Source organism: Eumetopias jubatus, unplaced genomic scaffold (assembly GCF_037043125.1).
Source record: "Eumetopias jubatus isolate StellerSeaLion01/CBP00866 unplaced genomic scaffold, mEumJub1_p1.0 scaffold_3, whole genome shotgun sequence".
Lineage (NCBI taxonomy): Eukaryota > Metazoa > Chordata > Mammalia > Carnivora > Otariidae > Eumetopias > Eumetopias jubatus.
The window spans coordinates 79,279,633-79,298,632 of record NW_028274809.1 but is presented as its reverse complement, the minus strand read 5'-3'; the positions used below and the strand labels follow the sequence as shown (position 1 = coordinate 79,298,632).

Here is a 19,000-nt window from a genome sequence, read left to right as displayed (position 1 = left end):
TAATGCCTGGGCTGTATCTCAGACAACTTCTAGCAGAACCTTAGGGAGCAGGACCCAGACATCAGTATTTTACAAGCTCTTTGGGTAATTCCAAGGAGCAGCCAAGTTTGAGAACCACTCATACAGAGCTATTTTGAGTTCTGTTTGTAATTAATCAAACGTGGTTGCTCTTATTTGCCTTGGAAAGGTAAGTCATGTGTTATGCTCTCCACAGGAGGCATTCTTTTTGCAAAATATTATGTTTCCACTCCTGGATATATTCATGTTCAGGGTGCAAATGGCGAGAGGGAATCAGACATAATTTTGTACCAGTCAGCAAAATCTGGCTAGAGAAATATTTTGATATCTCGTATTGCAGAAAATAATTGAGGTCCTTAAAGGTAAGCTCCATTCCCGCATCCCCTCAACACACACACACACACACACACACACTCATGCACGCATGCACGCGCGCACACACACACACACACTTAATGTAATCAGTAAAAACAAATGGATGACTTGGGAGAAGCTAGTTTTGCTCTGATCTTTAAAAAGTAAATGCAGAGGGGCGCCTGTGTGGCTCGGTTGTTAAGCGTCTGCCTTCGGCTCAGGTCATGGTCCCAGGGTCCTGGGATCCAGCCCCGCATTGAGCTCCCTGCTCTATGGGAAGCCTGCTTCTCCCTCTCCCGCTCCCCCTGCTTGTGTTCCCTCTCTCGCTGTGTCTCTCTCTGTCACATAAATAAATAAAATCTTTTTAAAAAATAAATAAGTAAAAATAAAAAGTAAATGCAGAGAGTATGAAAATAGAGTGAAGCCCCCTATAGGTGGGTGTGGGGCTGCCATTGGGTTTAAATGCATTTTGAGACCAAACTAGACTCTTTAATTTCTACCAGAAGAATAAGCAAAACAACTCAAAGTGGGGGTCTGGAACTGGAATAAGAAGAGTCTTTAACACCATCAATCACGCCATATCCCAGGGATGAGCACCTTGACCAGGAGAGCAAAGACAATTGATACTGTTATTTCCTTTTTGCCCATTATCTTTAATGAATAAGCGCTATTTCTTTTCCAGTGTTTACTGTTAAAGGGCTCTTAATTAATTCACAAGATATGAGGGATCTAAGAATTACAATAGACCGGGGCGCCTGGGTGGCTCAGTCGGTTAAGCGGCTGCCTTGGGCTCAAGTCATGATCCCAGGATCCTGGGATCGAGCCCCGCATCAGGCTCCCTGCTCGGCAGGAAGCCTCCTTCTCCCTCTCCCACTCCCCCTGCTTGTGTTCCCTCTCTCGCTGTGTCTCTCTGTCAAATAAATAAATAAAATCTTTAAAAAATAATTACAATAGACCATCATCACAGAAACCATTTTCCAATAATGGGATTCCTCTTAATGCTAAGGGAGGTAAAAAGGGGGAAGAAAGAATCAAGAGGGACAAAAATAGATTGCATTCCTACTATAAACCAGGCCCTGTGGTAGACAATTTATTTGGGTTATACCAAAAGATGATTTCAAAGAAGTATTCACCAATCAATATGTTTATGGGAGTCATAGCAGACTGGAGGTGAAATAAACCTGAAAGATCATCTACAGGTAAAAAAAAAAACTGGTGGCTTTTCCAGGCTCATCCTGGGAAAGTTGGGACAAAACTGAGTCCAGAACCATGATCTCCTACCTCAAGTCGGGCGTTCTCATTTCCTGCCTCTCTTGCCCCGCCCATCCCCACCTGCTCACAATTTACAAACTCCAGTGACCTGGGGCCTTTCCCCTTGACCAAGAAAAGAATAAGGAAATAGGTCCAAACTGCAACACAAAAGATTTAGGTAAGATGCAAGACAGTTTCCCCATACCAGCATCTGCTTGTCATAAGAGGAAGTTGTGGAATACCCTTTCCCAGATCTCTTTTTAAGATATAATTCTTTGTCATCCACTTATGAGATTGAAGCACCGTAAACTTGCCTAAAGTTAAAGGGTAGATGATCTAGCATGACAATTCCTTGAAATGTCTGCAGCATATAAAGTAAGTATAGAAAATGTCAAGAGTTCTGCCTGGGCTTAATTTTTCACCACTGGCCTGACTCTACTTAAAGATGGCCTCAACAGAGTTTATCCAAAACTAATAACAATAATAGCTAATGTTCATTTTACACTTGCCAAAGGCAAGCACCGTCCATGGCACTTTACATGTCTTTTTATTACTTTCATTTTATTTCTTTTTTTTTCAAGATTTTATTTATTTATTTGTCAGAGAGAAAGAGAGAGCACAAGCAGGGGGAGCGGCAGGCAGAGGGAGAAGCAGGCTCCCCGCGGAGCAAGGAGCCCAATGCAGGACCCGATCCCAGGATCCTGGGATCATGACCTGAGCCTAAGGCAGTCGCTTTAACCAACTGAGCCACCCAGGCGCCCCTATTCTCATTTTATAAGCTAAAAGAGGTTTAAGTAACTTGCTTAAGGTCATGCAATGCAGGGGCTCCTGGGTGGCTCAGTTGGTTAAGCGGCCAACTCTTGATTTTCACTCAGGTCATGATCTCAGGGTCCTGGGAACAAGGTCCCCATTGGGCTCCACGCTCAACATGTAGTCTGCTTCAGGATGCTCTCTCCTGCCCCTGCCCCCACTCACTTGCTCTCTCTCTCTCTTTCTCTCTCTCTAAAATTAATAAACAAATCTTAAAAAAAAAAAAAGGTCATGCAATGCAGCCAGCAAGTGAGGGATACAGGATTCAAACTCACATATTCTGTATTCAGTTCTGCTCTGCAATTCTGCCTCCTATCTGTGAACTCTGTGCCATAAATACAATGACTAGTATTAAATAGTACTGATGTGGTTCTAAAAGAATCGTGTCCCAACAGCATCTGATCATTTCCAAAATCACAATAAAGTACTTTTCAGATCCAGCCTGGTAGAGTGAAAAAGACTGTGGTGACCAACGTTTGTATTATCATGCCAGGGCCATGGCCGTAGAGTCGGCCCCAGGCCCATCAGCTGGCCAGCACCTGAGGCAGGGTGATCCTACAAGGATCAAACCTTGTTTTGTTTGGTTTGGTTTCGACAATTGGCTTGGTGGGAACCGTAGAAGTTAACCTCTTAAGAGGGTCAAAAACGGGAGGCGATAGATGCCTACAGAGATTGCAAGAAGGGTTCTCTGCATATCAAAGCCATGTATTTCTAGGTAGCCTCAATCTGGGCCCCCTTTTACCTGGCTCACAGAGAACTGGGACTTCCTGATAATTGATAAGCCCAAGGTAAGCAAATAACAGACATTTATAGCTCATTTAATGCATTTCCTTCAACATCTGCTACTTGCTGGGGAGATTGGGAAATGCAAAGGGGGTGCACAGACGTGGCACCGGATCGTAGATTGGACAAAACAGCTTTAAAGGTTCCTTTGGGCCCAGAGTCTTGTAAGCCTAAAGGAAATGGAGAATGAGGGTAATAATGCAATAAATTCTGGGCATGACACGGAAAAAACAACAAAAACAACCCCATGACACTTTTACATGCAATGCTTAGGAAATGGAGTGGGTATGCTTCTATGGTGCATGCTCCTCCAGCACTCTGTCAGTGTTTGTGAGTCGTCAAAGCTCATGACGAAATGACAGAAAGCTTTCGCACTTCGGCACTATTTTCCCGAGCTTACTGCCTACTGATTTAAACACATGTTCCAAAAGTGCTAAATGAAATCCTATTCCCAAATTATGAAACTAAATATTTTCCTTAGACATATCTCACATTGCTCTGTATGCCATGGAAATTTCCCATGACCCCTGGAGTCACCTCCATTTATTTGTTCCCATACACACTTCTTCTGGGAGGTAAGACAATCCAGTTGAAGGCTAACGTATAAGTATCCGGTAGCATGTCCAACAAAGCTGTTATTTTATCAGAAAGAAGTGAAAGCTCATTTCAGAAACCGAAGCTTCTCAGGAATGGAGTAAATGGTTTGGTAGACATGACTTGAAGACTATCAGAAAATTAAGAGTATTGTTTAGTTAGGAGATAGGAGTTAACTAATGTTTCTAAAATGCCTGAGCTTTAGATCAAGAATTTCAGCAACTTGATGTATTCAAGATGGAAAACTCAATTAAAAAAAAAATTGCCACCTACACAGAGTTTTCACTATAAGAACAAGGAATGGGTTTAAGCTATTATATTAACAGGGATTTGAAGATATACCAAGGAAAGAGATTGCATTTCAAGCAGTTAAATTTGGTTTAATTGTTGATTGCTTGTCAGAGGCAGAGGCAGAAAATTAATTAAAGTCAATACTCAGTAGACTTAGTTGCTATTAAGTAGCATTTGGAATTTGATTTAATTCACCAAGTGACTGATGGAAAAAACAACAGTCCAATTTTTCAAATCAAGCAAAATTTATTATTTAACTCGCTGATAAATGTTTAGATCTAAATGAGCAGAGAACATGAACAGGCACAATTGGCAAAACTAATTTAAAATCCACAAAGACCCACAGTAATTATCAGAGCAAGTGACAATGGTAAATATTTCAGTGACATAACAGCAAGGGGTTATTTTCCTGACTACACCCAGTTCAAGCGATTCCGATAATTTAAATTCATCCTGTCTCCTCAAAGTATCCAGGCTTCTTTTCTTTTCCCTTTCATTTACTTTTTTTTTTCCTTTCTTTCTTTTTACCTTGAGAAATAAAGGAATTATTTCATCTCCAGGCTAGAGCAAAGAAACCAGATTGAGGGAAATGCTAATAATTATAACAACTTACTTAGGCTTGGGGGAGCGGGGACTGTTAAACAGGGTATAGAAAACATTTAAAAATACTAGTTCATATGTTTTCATCCTTATTAAATTCTTATTTGCATATAACATGTTGGCTGACAAAAGTATCTGTCTTTAAGACTCTCTAAATGTCCACATCCAAATGTCTGAAATTATTCTTCTAATGTTTTATGTGCTGAATTTTACTCTTCCAAATATACTTCATCTTTGTCTTTATTTCTGCAACTATTGCTCTGAGTATCTGCCATGAGAAAAACAACAAAGAATACATAGATGTTCTGAGTTTCAACACCAAATTTTCTATTTAATTTGAGTGCAGTTAGTGATGGGCAAAACCTGTATGCAATTCCTATTTTTACGACTTTTGGTCTTGAGAATATGCTATAATTTTTATTTTATTTTACATGATGAAATTATACACATTCAGTGTTGAGTTTTCTTTAATATATTTGCTTCTGTATTATTAGATGACATGGATTTCTTGAGTATTGCTTGTTGAAATACTGATCTATAGGAATGTAGGTTCCATATATTATTCCCTCCTGTCTATAAATTCATCTCTCTTTACTATTTATCTCCATTACTAACCATCGCGAGACATAAAAGAAGGTTACAGAAGTACAACATTCTTCATATCTAGAACAGAGAAAAGTCCATTAAGAAAAAGAAGAAACTGTAATGCCATAAATGGCATCTTTACCCACATTCTCAATGACCTCATGAATCAGATGAAAATATGTTTTTGTAATACCTTATTCCCCAAAGCATCAAAATGTTAATGTCTGACCTCTACGATTTGTGCTAAGAAAAATCGGTATATAATATACTAACCAAGTCATGTTTTCAATTTTAGGGGGAAGGAGGGCAGGAGTGGATGGTTAGGGAAGCTAACTTTTGATGAACTCCAACTTTTAACGATGAGCAAGTTTGGAGTAATATGATACGTGTCCATTTTTTGTTTAAAAATATGCTCAAAATAATCAAAAATTTGTTGGCCAATATCAAAATGATCAGGTATCAAGATAAACAAAGATAGGATGAAGACATATTGCATTAAAACTATTTAATTTAATCAACCCAACATTAAAATGATCATAGATAGGCAAAATTGTGGTGTGGGACTGGCATATAGATAATGAATTAAGAAAACTTAAAAATCATTTTTCCCTTAAAAAATTTGCAATTATTACCACAGCCCACAGCTAATCTGGACAGATGTTAACACTCCTAGAATACAAACGTGTACTCGCCATCTTCATAATAGAGGCATATAATGCTTTACAATGTAACTCTAACTGTTTGGCCCCACCACAATTTAGTGACACAGACACTATTTTACAGATTAAGAGAATGAGGTGCAAAAAAGTGAGGAGATAGTATATTGAGGAGCTCAAAGTAGAATCCAGGAAGTCTGCCCTCTTTGATCTACAGTCTGTTTACAACATCATGGCCTATGGCTCCATGCTTAAGGAAATTAGGGGAAGAAAATCTGGGTGTGGAAAAACAATGTGGAAAGAAAAGAACTGAGTTTATAAATTCTAGCAATCAAAGTTTAGGAAGAACTCTAGAAACCATTTAGTCAAAAAAAAAAGGTAGGAGGGAACTATTTAGCCCAGCCCCATGTTTTTTTATAGAAGCCCCCAGTAGCTGAGACTCAAAATGGTTTCTCGTCACTCCATTTCCACTGATTTGTAACACTCATCTTTAAGGAACACTACACCAAGTGAAAGAATCCCTCAATTAAATATATATAAAGCTTTGAATAACCAAACTGGCAACACAGTATAATTTGACAACGCACTATTTTTTTAATTAAAAGTAATCACAATTCATTCCCCTACTGGGTCCTGAACTCAAGTGGCAATGTTCCCCTTAAGCCACCATTCCCAAACTGCACTGAGATGCCCCAGAGTTGCACAGGGAACTTGCAGGGGCTACATGGGGTATTTTAAATTTTGGAGGGAAACACGGTAATAATTAACATCTGTCGACACTATGAAAACTACTAGTTTGAGGTGTTCATAATTTAAACATTAGATCATGTTATATTTCTTTCAATGATAGCTTATTATTATAAAGCTGAGTTTTTGGCAGTTGCTCTAATAAAAGTGAATGTGGTGCCATAATCGATGGGAATCCAAAATGAGGGTTGCAGTGATTCTAGGATTCGAGAAGCTGTGCAATGCCCAGCAGGTGCACACATCACATTAGCAAGAATTGTGGCTACATAAGAATGAACTAAAATATCTTTTCTTTCACTGCACTTGCATTCTTTCTCAAAATGGCTAGTAAGTTGTTAAGACATAAAATTAATTAGTTTTGACTCAGCTATTTAAATAAAGGAGACCATTAGATTTTTCTTGTGCCCTTGGGGGAATTTAAGAAATATGCTGAAATAGTAAGGTCACTGTGGACCAGGAATGTTTGAGAATCTTTGTCCTAATGGGTAAGAATGTGGACTCCAGACTTAGAATCCCAGCTTTGCTACATATCAGCTGTGCGGCTGTGAACTTAACCTCCATTCTCCACCTGTAAAATGGAGACTACAATGGGACATACCTCAATAGGGTTATTGTGTGCTTTATAAGTCAAGTTATGTAAGGGAGGGAGAGGAGAGCCAGGTATAGAGCGCGTGTTCCCTCTGTAAGTAGTAGCCATTATGCTTAGACGATAAGCCTTAACCAAGGGCAGTGTGGTGCAGGGCACCTGCTGCTGCACCGGTCAAATGCAGATGCCATGAGGTTAGGGACCTGTGCATGAGGAGCCCCTGAGCTAGGGATTTTTCCTCCCTCATTCTTTTTCTGCTTCATATAAGAAGAAACATGCCAGAAATTTAAGTAGAAATCTCAACTAGTATTGAGTGCTCTCTTGGTCACAATTCCGGAAAACGTAAGGAACTTGGTATCCCACACGTACTATCAGGGACTCTTTATGTGCCCCTTGGCTTCATAAACAGCTGAAATCACTTCAGACCCTGAAGCTAGCATGGCAGAGTGAGTGCCTCCACTGGTCATTCCTTAGAGGAAACAAACTTTAAAACAATTACCTATTCCCACACTCAAAAGTTAACCTTAGCTTTCTTCTCTTGGGATCTTTAAAGCTACTCACAGCTATATTTTGGAAAGGTCACATCTCTTGAGTTATTTATCTGATTTCTCCCTGTAATTATTAGTTTCTAGAGGAGATGTTGATTTTAATTTCCTTTAAAAGTTTCTTTGGTCCTAACAATTATTGTGTATCTGTTCTTTGCCCAGAACATAGCATCAGGGCTTTTTGGCAACCAAAATTTCTGTCTCGAACACTACACAAAATAAGGAAAGATACATTCTGTTTAGGAATATGTAAATTAGGGTGAAATAGGCAATGGGGATGAACAGTATACTTGTCACAATGAGCATCGGGTAACGTCTAGAGTTGTAGAATCACTGTATTGAACACCTGGAACTAATAAAACATTGTATGTTAACTACACCAGAATTAAAACAAAAAACTTTAAAAGATGAATATGCAAATTAATTATGGTAATTCATATGGTAAATCATGGTTTTAGAGATTTTTTCAATGACACTCTAAGACATAATACAATGATATATAAAAGGCAGAATACAAAACTGCATATCAATATGATACTAGTTTTATAAAAATGGAAATTAAATGTATTTGTATACATGCATAGGAAAGTGTTTGAAAGGAAATGTGGCAAATATTTTAATTATATCTGGTGGGAGATACTCACGGACTTCTTTTTTTCTTACATTTTGGTTGGATATAATTATTTTGACAGAAGGAAACAGAATCTATGACTAGTATGGCTTAAATAATATTTTATCATCACAGATATTTGGAGATGTGTGATTCATGTAGTTGGTTGAGTAGCTCAATAATATAAGCACTCAAATCAATATTTCGGAGTTTTCTTGGCCTGTCTCTCATAAGGCAAGGTTGTTGCAGCAGCTCCAAGCATCATATTATTACATGACAATGTTCAAAACAGGAAAGAAGGATGGGTGCCTGGGTGGCTCAGATGGTTAAGCGTCTGCCGTTGGCTCAGGTCATGATCCCAGAGTCCTGGGATCAAGTCCCGCATCAGGCTGCCTGCTCAGTGGGGAGCCTGCTTCTCCCTCTGCCTCTCTCTCTCTCTCTCTGTGTGTGTCTCTCATGAATAAATAAATAAAATCTTTAAAAAAAAACGGGAAAGAAGGAACAAGCAGCCCTTGTGATCAGCCCTCTCTTCATCGGGGAAGAAAAGATTTCCCAAAAGCCTCTCACCCCTATTTCACATTAGCTCAAACCAGGTCATTTGTCCTTCTGTGGACATAAAATTACCACATGTGGCACAGATCAATTATGATCCATCCTAGGGTGCTTAGGTGCATAGCCACTGGGAGAAAACCAAGGTTGCTCACCAAAGAGGAAGAAGAGAACTGCCACAGGATGAGCAATGAACAGTATACCCCACATTCTTTGATATACTTCCCGAATAGACTATCATGGTCAAGTGTTTTATCCAAAAAAATTTTTAATATTAAATATATAATAGTTTAACGTGTAATAATATAATAAATAATAAATATATAATTAAATAAAAATTAAACTACATAATAAATAATATAATACAAAATTAAATATATAAATATGTCAATATATAAATAAAGCAAAAGGCAAGAAATATTAACTCCAGTTCTAAAACAACTGATTATAGATTACAAGAAATAGGACATAGGAAAATATGAATATTGTTCATCCTCTACAGGTACATCTGGCAGTGTAGGAGTGGAAAATTCTGCCATTCTATGCAGGGCACTCACCTAATATCTGTGATCAAACTGCGTCTTATAAAAAACTGCAACAGCTTGAGCATCTCAAAGCTTGACAAAAGCTGGCCCCCAAATAAAAAAGACTCTCAAAAATTCTGAAGGAAAGTGCTGCTTTCCTAATACTAACATGACAGCAGGAAGATTTCTCAGGCGCAGTAGACTGTTGTCTCAGTGAGCCCAGCTCACTGGGCTGCTGAAGCCAAAAAGAATAGCAAAGTGCTGGGTATCATCAGAAAACCTTGTAGTCCCTTATAAGATGACTGAATGCCTTGGAATAGAATAGTGCAAGGAGCTCCAGTCAACGGACTTTGGAAATACACAATGGATACAGAGGTAACTGACAAAAGAGTTGGGATCATTAATAAGGTGCACAGCAGTTTAGAAATTTGTTTCTACAAAAATGGTGGACCAGAAGGGAGACAATACCCAAATTTCAGGATTCTAGAACAATAGGCAGCCCTTGAATTAGCCATGACTTACAACTTTTAAGTACCGTCTGAGAGGCAGGCTTGCATGTTGGCCTCCATGACCAGAGAAGGAGCCAGTCCCAGAGATGCCGCTAAAACCACCAGATGACTCTGAAAAATGAAGGTGGAAGTTGGAAGAGAAACCACACTCGGTGATAAAATGCACTTAAGGCAGATATTGTTGGGAAGGGAGAATGTCAAAATGGAAAGAGATTGTAAATACAGAACTAGAAGAGACAAATGATGTAGTCAGAAGAAAAGTAGGACCATATGAAAATCTGACAGACATTACTCTTCTAGTTCATAGCTTTCATTAAGACATAGGTTCCTGGCCTTCCTCCTGCACTCTAGAGCATTTCGAAGGCACTTTCCAGCAGCATCTGTACCCCAGGAGGGAGGATTCAGATCATCTGATGAATGGATGGTGCACAACTGGGGGTGGCTTGAATCATATTCTTCATTTTGGTTTCTGTATTTTAAAAACAAGCTTTCATGGGGTCCCTATTATTTGTTCATTTAACAGGTAAGACCTATACTGTTTCAGTGACTATTCAGTGTTGTAAGTTTAGTGCAACAATAAATCAAAGTTCCTTTTCAGGAACAGAGTCGGGGCGGAAGAATCCAATCAGGCCCAATGAGGCACTTGCTCCGGCCGTTAAGTCTTCATGCGGCCGATGTCCAAAAACACATAGGGTCTTAGTAGAGTTCTGTCCTGGCCTCTTCATCACCAGAGCTAAACATAGGGATGGCATTTAATGTTTACCATAAGAAAGTCTACTCTTCCTACAAGCTCTGTCATTCATACAATAATTTATTTATTATGTTTATTTGTTTTCTATGAACAAAGCAGCACCCCAATTGGTTTATGGACGTAAAATGAAAAAGGAAGAACATGTTTTTGTCCTGCAGAAACTTAAAATCTATTGGGAAAGACATTTCCGTCATGCAATTAAAGAAGGCTTATAAGTATATCAAGGAATTCAAATCATCTTAATGATATACAGCATACGTACATGTGAATGTTTGATTTCTTAAGAAGTTCATCATATAAGTCCATGTGTTTGGATGTGCCTAAAATATAGACTATAGCAAAGTACCTGCTCTATAAACCTATCAGGAAAATGTATAATATAATAGAATAAACGAATCCGTTTATAAACTAGGCATTTGTGTACTTATTCTCATATAAAACCTCAACCAAAGTTAATCCTTTTATTCTATTTGAACATTGAAGCATAAAAGCAATAAAATTAATGGCATGTGCATGATAAGGCCTCATGACTTGAGATTATTGCCAAATTGTCCCAACAGATATTTAGTCAATTGTAATAATCTTGGGAGATTTAAATAATTATTTATTTGGTTGATTGGACACTGTGTATGGTAACATTAAACTGGTAATATTAATTATATACTCTAATTATTTCTAGGTTATTGTAGCTTTTGTTGTTACCTGGAATACCATGAAAATTCAAGATAATAATTAAATGTGAGCTTTGATATGCTCCCCAGGGCAGGGACCTTGTGCAGCATGTGCTTACAAATGATAATAACAATTAAAGATACAAATAATGAATTATGCTAAAATCAGTTAAATCCACAATGACTTTTAAAAAATTTCTCAGGATAGGAAATTATAAAATAAGTCCTAATCATTGGGTTAATTAACCACTACTCTGATTTAAAAAGGACGGAAGGGGAATTAGAGATAGAAGGAATAAAAAAATGTTTTCAGGGGCTCCTGGGTGGCTCAGTCAGTTAAGCGTCTGATTCTTGGTTTCAGCTCAGGTCATGATCTCAGGGTCCTGATATCGAGCCCCAGGACAGGCTCCACCCTCAGCTCAGAGTCTGCTTCTCTCCCTCTGCTCCTCCCTCCCCACCCCATACCCCCGCCTCTTTCTCAAATAAATGGATAAAAAATCTTTTTAAAAAAAGAAATGAAAATGTATTCAATAACAAGAATAATTAGTAAGCTAATAAGTATTTTGCTAAATAAATCTGAGATAGTATCTCATGTAGCTATATATTATAAGTAGGTTATAGGGAAATATTCAAAGCTTGGGCTAGTACAGTCAGATAAAATTATTTCACTACCACATTCTATTATGAAAATTTTCAAGAATACAGAAAATGTTTAAACACAAAAAATTTGAAAGACTTACACAGCAAATACTAATATATTCATCATCTAAATTCTATCAAATAATATGATTTTACGCCTGAAAGACGCATGAGAAAACATTAGAGAAAAGACGAGAAATCACTCAAGATGGCAGTTAAAAAAATAGACACAATAAATAACTGTCTTTTATAAAAAAAAGAAAATTAACCATCAGATCCCATTCAAAATAAATGTTAAAATGTCAAGAAATCAACGAGAAATAAACAAGATATACTTGAAGAGAAATATTTCCATTTTACTGAGTCATATAATGGAAGGCTTGAGCAAATAGAAAAGCATACACTTGTTCCTGGGGGGCGGGGGAATCACTCTCCAACATAAAGATGCAAATTCATCCTAAAATAATGTTGAAATTCTTTGCAATCTTGGTAAAAAAAATGAATTATTTTTATAAAGATATTTTATAATTTATTAGAAAGAATAAACTCATGGAAAGTAAGGAAAATGTAAAAAAGGAAACTAACATGGGGAGAATAATATACAAAGTGTTAAAATATGTTAAAAAGAGATAACGTTTAAAATAACGGTACAGGAATAGACAAGGAAATCAATGAAAGAGAATGGGAAGCCCAGAATTATATTCATGGAAAAATGTAAATTTTATATATGTTAAAATGGATTTTCAAAACAGTTGGGAAAAGATGTACTATTCAGCAAATATTGTAGGTTCAAATGTGTAGGCATTTGAACAAAATACAATACTTGCTCCTTACATCATAACAAATTCTAGAGGGAGTAAAAGTTTAAACATGTTTTAAAAGTGTAAAACCCTGAGGAAAAAAATTAACTCTTTTTTGGTAATCTTAAACTGGGAAATACATTTCTTAGCATAACAATAAATTTGTTAATAAGCCAAAACCTAGATAAGTTGACCACTAAAATTTAATACTTATTTAACATAAAACATAAATAAAATAAAACAATGACATAATAGCCTGGATAAATATAGTTGCCACACATGTGAGTCTTAAAGGGTTAAATTAAACAGAAAGTTCTTATAAATCAATAAGAAGACAAATCATCCTGTAGGAAGTTTGACAAAGGATACAGGCCACATGGAAAGAAGTACAAGTCACCAAAAAAAACATTGAAATTGCACAGCCTTGCTCATAAACATAATGGAATACATTGCTTAAGTGTTTTTTTCTTAATTTTTCTAAAAGAGTTTATTTATTTATTTGAGATTGAGAGAGAGAGAGTGTGTGTGTATGAATGGGGAGAGGGGCAGAGGAAGACGAGAGAAAGAATCCCAAGTGGACTCTCAGCAGAGCCCGGAGCCTGATGCAGGGCTGGCTCTCATGCCTCTGAGATCATGACCTGAGCCAAAATCAAGGATCAGACACTAAACCAACTGAGCCACCCAGGCACCCTTTTGCTTAAGTCTTTTAAACAACTAAGTCAATCTAAATCGCACGATGTTTAAAAATTAAGAAAATTTAAATGTCCTCATGTGGGAAACTGCCCAAAATACATGCTAAGGGAAAAAGCAAGTCATTGAACAGCATGTGTAGCATGAGATAGTTTATGCAAAGAAAAAAGTACATATATCCACATATATGCATGTTTATATATGGATAGAAAATGTTTAGAAGTGCATACACCAAACGCTTTATCGTGTCTACGTCTCTGGCGGGAGGATAAAGAGTAGGGGAAAAGGTTCGTGGGGACTTATATTTTTTACTTTATACAATTTCATACTTTTGAATTGTTAAAATTAGCTTTTTATTATTTTGAGATAATTTTAGGTTCGTGAATTGTTTAACACTGAGCATTTGTTTTATATAATACAAGAACTTTTCAAAATTCTGAAACATTTCAAGAAAAAAAGGAAGAGAATAATAAATATAATTGAAAAAAAGAATCAATTCTACAGCTTCTCTAGTGAGGAGAAACTAGACATTAATATCACAGCCGCATGCTTACTGTATCTTAATATATTTGAGTTAACTGTGTAGTGACTTGTATATAATTTTCATTCCATTGGGTAGGCCCGGTCATTTTCAGCTAATAATTTTTTATCTTCATAAAGTCCTCACTTAAGGATCATGCCAGGTATTGTTACAGATGGGTATCTGGAATAAGAGGACCCCACCTGCCCATTGTGGTTGAGATTCTGTTGCTCAAGAGGGGCAGAACAGAGAAGTGCCCCTACAGCATGATTCTTGCATAAACCCCATCTATGACTGGGTGGACCACAGCTTCACCTTACAGCAGATATTTATTAGAGGCTATTACTGATATTCGTAAGAACTACCCTTTGCCGTGTACTTACTACGTGTCAAAGACTGCTCTAAACCCTTTATATCACTAATTTGAAACTCATTAACCACCCCATAAGATTATTATTCTCTTTATTATTTTCAGGGTGCAGATAAGGAAAGAAGTTAAAGAGAGTCAGGAACTCCCTCGAGGACACTTGTCTAGAATGGATGTCATCTTCTGAGCCAGGACTTCATAACTCAAATGTTCACACTTTGCCTCTATGTTATACTCGGGATAGTGGAGTATCTACTGATGGGAGTAAGAGAACAACTACTGATGTATGAAATTTTAGGATGACTAGAGAGAGCTTTGGCAAATTTGCACAGAGCCACAGCTCTTTGTACATTTCTGCTCAATTTCAAAGCTTCTGTAGCCTGCTGGGTGGTGTTTACCAATGTCCAGTGGCTGGGAAGTGCAACAAAAGCTCCAGAGAAAAAAATTTTCTTGATAGTAAGAAAAAAATAAGATCAGTGGTCTGAACCGTGAACATCAGAACCTGCCTTGGTCTTATTCATGTTCGTTGGAAAGTGCTTCTGGGATAGAGAGACTTGGGAGCAGACACTATCTTGGGATGGAATGCCCTTGGATGAAATGTCAAGTCTTGAAATCTTCTGGGCCTGGGCAGAGATTGGAACTCACTATGAGTTTCAGACCCACGCAATTCTGCTGCAGGTATGAATGATACACATAGACACGCTGCTTGAGACATGGCAGCAGATCTCTTTTGTCTGGGTTTTTAGATGCCTGGCATTTCTCTAGCTTGCCAGCACCAGTTGTGATAAGATGGGTGGGATGCCCTCTGTGACAGCCGGTCTGTAGAGTTGGCTGCCATTCTCCAAATTTAGGAGAGTGTGTGGGCATCACATCCCGGGGGCAATTGGGTGCAAACAGGACCAACCCTTTGATACATGGAAGTACACCCCAGGTAACACTTGGAAATATTGAAGGGGGACATATCTAGAGGAGGTTGTCTGCTAGTCTGGACTAGAGGTTACTGAGTGATGCACTCTGGGGCAAATGATTCATAAACCACATTGTGAAACAGCATGCCCCAGATACATTTTCCATGGTGGGATTTTTGAAGGCACAAAAACTGCCCTACAGAGGATCTAAAGTGACATTTTTCCAAAGAAGACATAGAGATGGCCAACAGGTATATGAAAAGGTGCTCAAAATCACTAACTTTCAGGGAAATACAAATCAAAACCACAATGAGGTATCACCTCACACCTTTAAAATGGCTATTTTCAAAAAGACAGGAAATAAGCATTGGCGAGGATGTGGGGACAAGGGAGCCCATGTACACTGCTGGTGTGAATGTAAATTGGTGCTGGCCCTATGGAAAAGAGTATGGAAGTTCCTCAAAAAAACAGAACTACCATATAATCCAGCAATTCCACTTCTGGTATTTATTCAAGGAAACAAAAACACTAACTTAAACATATGCACTGCCATGCACTGCAGTGTTATTTACAATAGCCAAGGTATGGAAACAACCAAAGAGTCCATGGATAGATGAATGGATAAAGAAAATGTGGTATGTATACAATGGAATATTATTCATCCATAAAAAGGAAGGAAATCTTGCCATCTATAACAACATGGATGGATCTTGAGGGCATGGTAATTGAAATAAGTCAGGCAGAGAAAGAAAAATACCATATGATCTCACTTATATGTAGACTCTTAAAAAAAAAAACAAATTCATAGATACAGAGAACAGATTGATGGTTGCCAGAAGCAAGGGGTTTCTAGCCATTTCCACTGAATCACAATCTGAAGATTTGATGTGGTGATCCCTGATTCAAAGCCTGCCCTAGCAAGCCAGTCACTAAAGTGAAGACTTTCAGGACATAGGCGAACAAAGAAAACAGAGCCTCCAAAGACTATTTATGGCAGGATTGAGCCGGGCCCTTGTGGCCATGGACACTCACTATAACCTGCTATGCTCCACACCTTCACAAGCATGAAGAAGTCTAGTTCGTTTTCATAGTTGACTAATGTAGATAGCAGCCATCCCAAATATAGAAGGGATTTACTAACTTACCTCACTTCCTGGTATTACCATGTGTTGAAACTTGCAATTGACCTTGATGCTCATTTAAGTTTTAAGTTATCTAGCCTTTTTCTTTCACCCTTCACTTCCTTGTAGCCCAGTCCTTATCATCATCCATATAATGAGATTCCACTGTGCACCGAACACGTCCTTTTGTGGCAAGTGCAGTGACAAATATGCCCATCACACTGAAGGTGAAATGACCCATTGTGAAAATTCGGTCACACATGGGGTATCTACATCATAAACACATGGCAAGACCTGGACATTCTTTTTAGAAAACACTGTTTATTTTCTTTTTGGCTTGTGTAAGTCTTTCATAAAGCCTTGATTGCTTTTTGCCCTTGCCTCCCTCTCCACAGTGTCACATTTAGGGAGACATCCCCCAACTTGGAATTGTCAAGCATTACTGTATTTCCTTCAAGATTATCAGGGCTTCTATTATCCTGGCCTGTGTTAACCCTATTAAGCGGTCTCACCTTTCCTATTTTCTACACCCCCCACCCAGAGTCTCTCCCTTTTCTACCCCACAGCATTCTCTTCTCCTTGCCGTCTACCTTGTTATCTTGAGTCTCCAAGCGCCTATCATGTACTGTCATGGGAGCCCACACTCCCAGGTTCCGGCTCCATGCAGCGACCCCGGGGGACTTACCTTCTTTTTCTATTCTGTTTTCTCATGAAAATTCGACTTCTAACCTTTCTCAGTGGTAGGAGAAGTGAAGTGCTCAGAGGTGGGGAAAGATATGAACACTAGTCAGGCTAATAATTGTTATCCTATGATACTCATTTGGGATCATAGGTGTTATTTTGTTGATAATGTTGTGGAGGATGTTTTGTTCATTTAGGTTTGGGCCACATTATTAAGGTTACTTTGCCACAATTATTCATTTATAGATTTTCTCAGAATATTTGCCTTTTTATCAGCCTGTGCTAAATTTTTAGGAACTCTTTCATACCATAGGAGTACAAGATACTATATTTCTTTTGTCCTATATAAATGTTTTCTCACTAGTTTTGCTTCTGAGTTGTTTTGGTTTAGAAAAAAAGAGTTGTAATCCTGTCCCCTTTGGAAATACCTCTTCCAACTTTGCTCCTTCTTTTCGCTTTGCTGGGTCCCATGGTCGCTAACTAACTGTATGCTTAGGTCACATAATGCAAATCAGTCCCTTAATGGCTATAGATTTCACATGGAGAACTGAGACATATGTTTCCCATTTTTCTCCCTTTTATGCTGCATACTTCTGCCGAATAGTTTTATTGGTAAGGGGGGAGATGCCAGAGTATTTACAGGACCTTGGTCATGGGAGTGTGCTGTTATTGGGACTATGTCTGGATAATGCCAACATAATCAATCAAAATGGAAACATTTGGTCAATGAAACATTTTTTTAAATGATTAGCATAATGGTGATAGCTTTGAATATTTAACCAACCTTACAGTTATTTTGAGACCATACAGAAACAAGTTTAGCAGAGTACCCTATAAACACTTCTATTTTTATTTTTTTTTAATTTTTTTTTTAGATTTTATTTATGCATTTGACAGAGAGAGAGAGACAGAGAGAAAGTGAACACAAGCAAGGGGAAGGGAGAGGGAGAAGCAGGCTTCCCCGCAGAGCAGGGAGCCCAACGCTGGGGCTCGATCCCAGGGTCCTAGGATCATGACCTGAGCTGAAGGCAGACCCTTAACGACTGAGCCACCCAGGTGCCCCTAAACACTTCTATTTTTAAAAAATAAAGAAAACTTGTCGGAATTTTGTGTAGTTGCAACATCGCTCAGAGTTCCATGTCTCGCCCTGCCGCTGCTATTCTGAAAGAGACACAAATAGGTCACTTAACCATGCTGTAATTCAGCTTCCTCCTTTTTAAAATGAGCGTTACTCGGGGCACCTGGGTGGCTCAGTTGGTTAAGCAACTGCCTTTGGCTCAGTTCATGATCTCGGGGTCCTGGGATTAAGCCCATCAGGCTCCCTGCTCGGCGGGAAGCCTGCTTCTCCCTTTCCCACTCCCCCTGCTTATGTTGTGTCTCTCTCTCTCTGTCAAATAAATAAATAGAATCTTTAAAAAATAAAAAAATAAAATAAAGTGAGCGTTACTTAATCTTACTTATTTTTTGACATCTTTGTGAATATAATGAAAGCTATCAACCCCCCTCCTCAGTAAATACACATATGAAATTTGCAAATGACTCCAAAATAACATAACAACTTCAAGTTCAAAATGATATAACAACTTCAAGCTTAGGGTTTTGTTAAGACCTCTTAGGACAGATGATCTTTAAAAACTTGTTCAGCTTAAAATTTTATGGTTCCATGAATTTTCCCTTCCCAAGCCTGAAGGACTGGACTGGTCTATCCCCACCCATTCCTCCAGCCCAAGATCCCTGGTGCCTATTATGGGAGAGTTGTGGATATGCAGACACATAAGGTCTTGTTGCCCAACTAGTAATGCTTCTGTATTCATTGGCTTCTTTTAGTGAGGGGAACTCT

General features: G+C 38.3%; 1 pseudogene; it reads right to left on the bottom strand.

Annotated features, from left to right (window-relative positions):
* LOC114216473 (splicing factor 3B subunit 4-like) overlaps positions 1 to 19,000 on the bottom strand; it is a 57,620-nt pseudogene that overhangs the window by 33,366 nt on the left and 5,254 nt on the right.